Source organism: Etheostoma cragini, chromosome 18 (genome assembly GCF_013103735.1).
Source record: "Etheostoma cragini isolate CJK2018 chromosome 18, CSU_Ecrag_1.0, whole genome shotgun sequence".
NCBI classification, from domain to species: domain Eukaryota; kingdom Metazoa; phylum Chordata; class Actinopteri; order Perciformes; family Percidae; genus Etheostoma; species Etheostoma cragini.
Window position 1 is genome coordinate 10,616,148 of NC_048424.1, and position 4,650 is coordinate 10,620,797.

General features: G+C 41.5%; 1 protein-coding gene across 1 annotated transcript in view; it reads left to right on the forward strand.

Annotated features, from left to right (window-relative positions):
* LOC117961381 (tyrosine-protein phosphatase non-receptor type 14-like) overlaps positions 1–4,650 on the forward strand; it is a 36,555-nt gene that overhangs the window by 4,256 nt on the left and 27,649 nt on the right. The window lies entirely within an intron of this gene.

Genomic DNA, 4,650 nt, shown 5'->3' on the forward strand with positions numbered 1-4,650 from the left:
ACACACACACACACACACACACACACACACACACACACACACACACACAGCCTGCCAGAATCACAGACTGCTGCTGTGCATTAGACATGCAGGGAGAACACTTGTGTAGTGTGCATGCATGTTCATTTACTGTATGTGTTTTTTTGGTCATATTTCTTTGTTTTTTATTGCCCAGTAAAACGGGCAGCAAGGTTCAATCAGGTCAAGTCAAGTCTGATCTGGGGTCAGCTCCCAGAGATGATGTTTGACCTACTTTGGCTGTATGTGTCCCCACTTCAGAGCCCCAAAAAACATCTCACTACTGAGCTTGTATTAGCTCCATGGTAAGCCAGTGAGTGAAAAAAAGGTGAAAAAAGGATTAAAATCTGAAGAAAGTATTTTTTATATATATTTTTTTTTAGTAAACATCAGACCAATCCTGGCTGTTTTGGAGAAGATGTTTTTTTTAATTTTTAGCTCTGTTTGGAGCAACAAGGTGGCTTTTTGCGAGTGGCAGTAGCTCATTCCATTGGGACTTGGCTTGGGAACCGGAGTGTCACCGGTTCAAGTCCCCATACGGAGTGTGGACTTGGTAGGTGGAGAGTTGCCAGATCACTTCCTGGGCACTGCCAAGGTGCCCTTGAGCAAGGCACAGAATCCCCAAGTGCATGGGCAGCTTCAACTTCGTCACTCTGTCATCTCTTAATTTGCTCCTATGCATGTGTGTATTTAAGGCCTGTGTGTAACAACAGAGCAAAACAATTTATTTTCCCCTTAATTATTAAATATTTATTATTAATTAATACATCTTTAGTTAGGACAATACAGCAAGTGAGAAAATTCTTAGACCTATACAGTAGAAATATAGTCAAGTTAGGAGTTCTCTATATATGTGACTGCACACTGAAAGGAGACTATACGGTTAGTCAACAATCATTTTGTTGTCATTCTTTCAGTTTTTCCCTTTCTCTGATCCATAGAATTGTACATTTTTGAGCTTTGGACTGTAAGTTGGACAAAAAGAGCAATTTCATATTGTCTTTCATCATTTTATGGACTCTGTGATTAATTTAGAATGACATCTATTTTGATAATGTATTTAAGGGAAAAAAAAAGCTTAAAGCATAATGTACAACATTTTGTCTATGATCAGAAAAGGTATCCTGAGTACATAAAGGCATGCGTGCTAGGTAACTCCTGTCATTGCCCTGGACGTAGGTAATGGCCATTAAAACTGGAGTTGACCCCCGGGCACCAGGCTGTGGCCGCCCACCGCTCCTAATTAGTAAAAATGGGTTAGATGCATGTATAAATATACTTGGCAAATAAAAAGGGAATATAATTAGAATAATAATATTAGCTGCAATTACTACCTGATTTGCCTTGTGATCCATGCCTGCTTTATGCTCGTGGACCAAACTGTAAACAGAGTATGCCGGAGGAAGAGTAGTTACAAGCTGTGAAGCACTTAACCCCTTTGTTTTGCTACAGCGCTCATGTGTAACAGGAGGGGAGGAGGAAGGGGGTGGTGTTGGTATTTCAGACAGAGACAAGCAACAGAGATCAGATTGATTGAGTTACACACGCTACACTTGCGTCCTCAGCTCATGGTGGCCTGTGTCTAATGGTCTTAGCAGTAGGCGACAAAGTGCTGTTTTGTTCCCGCTATTGTGTGGATGTGAATGGAGCGAAGCGACAGACAGGCTGCCCTGAGAGGGACTCAGGCACCCAGACCGGCAGCTCTATTATGGCTTTTTTTCATTACATGGTACCTGCTCGACTCGACCCGACCGTGGTGCCCCACCCCCGTCTGTTGCTGGCAATGATGACTGAAGAGTGACCATTCTCTCTGACCCGGCCAGTAGTTTGTAGGTTTTCACGCCACCTTTTAGTATCGCCTCAGCTCGCATGGAACCTCGACTGAGTTGGTACTAAAAACAGTACCTGTTAGCCTTATTTTGTAATGGAAAACCAAAAAAGGCGAGTAGAGTCAAGGCGAGTCGAGGAGGTACCATGTGGTGGAAAAACGCCATTACTGTAAAGATGTGTAGAAATAATTGTTCTTACATCATGTCTATGTGTCAAAAATGTAAAAGTAATTATTAAAGCAAAACATTATAGGTGATTTTTCTGTTGTGTTTGATCTACAGATAAGCAACTAAATGGTTGTGGTTTTGTCATATAATGCTGATTGGGTGGCTGTAGTGGTTTGTTTTGGTTTGGTTTTAATTCTCAGGTGGCCTCTGCGTGCTGAATCCACACCTGAGTGAGTCGAGAGATGACAGGCAGCAAAACATCACACCCTAAGGGGGAAACCTGTGTCAACATTGGTGTTTTACTGATTTTATGTCGTCTTTTGTCAGCTGTTGACACATAGGACTGACTGGTTACTAAACCCTGCTCCTTATAGTCAATGTTGCTACACCTGTCAAACTCTCTGGTCCCGCACTGGACATCACCCAGTTTACAATAATAACGGAAGAGTAACAAATCTAAATTTTTTGTAATTTTGGAAACAATGAGTCCTTTTATTTCCGGCAGTGGTAGACAAAAGCAGGATTCTCAAATCAAGCTGGTGACCTTAGATTAGATTATCTGATTCAGCTAACGTTAGCTCAGTGAATTGGTTGAAAATGTTGTCTCTTTTAATGTTTGGTTTTAAAACAAAGAAACTTTAAAAGGGTGTTTGATATTCACTTAAGGACTACAAGCATGATCTGATGCTAAAAGACTGAGGCTAAAGCTAAATGTTCCAGGCAAAAACACAGCATCCTCCTCAGCTCACGACCCAATTAGGAGACCCTGGTAATTTTAGAAACCACATTGTTCTTATAATCCAGTGTAGACCTAGCTAATATAAGTATGATAATGAAACATGTAAGATCAAGTTGTTATTTTACTATAACATAACCCTGTTTGACTGCAAAGCAAACAAGAGAAAAGGACAAGAATAAGGGGGACCCTGCAGAAGAAGTTTGGGAACCACTGGCTTAAGCTGATTTAGTAGCATCCAGGAGTGCCTTCCACACTGAGGTAGTAACACACTATAGTGGGTGTGCTAGTTAGTTAATTATCTGCTTCCTGGCCTAGGAAGTATAGCTGGGTTAATATGTTGATAGTAAGCTAGTTAGCTGGACATTCTAATGATTGTAACACTTTGATGATTCTCACACTTTTTCTCATGTTTTGGTTTTTTAAAGGCTAAAAGAAAAGACTAGAGCTCAAACTCTTCAAATGCTATAATGGTGTTGCTACAAAACAATGCACAGGGCTTTGTCACGTGCAGGATTTTAGGATTTCTTATTCTGATTCTGAATCCAAAGTTTGACAGGCCTGATTGGACAATTTCTGTTTGGGGGAGGGGTTTAGCAAATGGTCAGCATGCTAGAAACTACTTGGTGTCTCTGATGATTGACTCCGCTTTGTGTCAAACTAAGACATTTAATATCACCAACTTCATAAATTAATCTTTGTTTAAATTGGTCACACTAACATTTTGTGACGCGCAAGCAGAAAAAGTCTTGATAGAAATTAATCTGGTGCCAGGCTGACGGACAGCACATTTTATTTTTGTACATGGGAGCAAACACACACAACTTTATTAATTTAGTGTAATAAAAAAACTATTCAGGTCTGTGAGATCGGATGAATTGTTCATCTTTTATGAATTGACTCGGTGGCTTCTGCACGCTAAACGTCTTTTATCTTGATTGATATGTAAAAACAAATGACGTCATCACACAATGCATCTGCGAAGAGTGTTAAGGAAATGATATACTTGTGGTTATGCAGTTTAAGCACACTGAAAAAAACAGCTTTTCTCTTTTATTTTGACCTTTTTGCCCCTGACCACAACGCGCTAGAGGGGATAAAGAAGAAACACAACAAAAGATGAGAATGGTTTCATATACTGTATATTTAGCCAAAGCTCGCTACCCTGAAAAAGAAAAACAACCCTCTTCCCTCAGTTTTCCCTCTCGTTTTCTCCATGCCACAAAATTACAATGTGCAAATTCATAAATGTATACGCTGTTTTTGCACGCTGGAAATAAACACAACGGTCGGGAGAGAATGTTTCTGCAGCGCTGCCGTGGCGTTGAAGCAGCGTTTTTTTTTTAGTGACGAGTAGTGGGTTCAGTCCCCTGCTATTGTCTGTCTGTCTGTCTGGCTTTACTCAACCACACACTTCAAATCATGCCACTGATTACTAGTTTAGAGTTGCACTAACTGCTGTCTGGTCCCTGGCTAACCTCTGAAGAACCTGGTTTGCGTGCGTGTGTGCGTGTGTGTATGAGATCCTGTGTGTGTCCGGTGTGCTCTGTTCATGCATGTCTACGTTTGGACACTGCACAGTGAAAGTATGTGTCTTTATTTGTTTGTTTATCTGCCTTTGTAGGCTTGTTGACATTGATCTGTGCGCTTGGGAACATTTCTTTAGGGCATTTCGGGGAGGTTTTACCGCCAACCTCCGATGTCACTTCCCCTAAGCCCGAGCCAAAGGGTGGGGGGGGTCAGAGGGGGCTGTTGTTTGGGTCAGGTGGGAGCTGGGGTCGCATATCCCAAAGCAAAGCTGATTTGCTCACCCATTGTAGCCCAATTATTCACTTGGAGTTGCTATCTCGCTCTGTGTGTGTGTGTGTGTGTGTGTGTGTGTGTGTGTGTGTGTGTGTG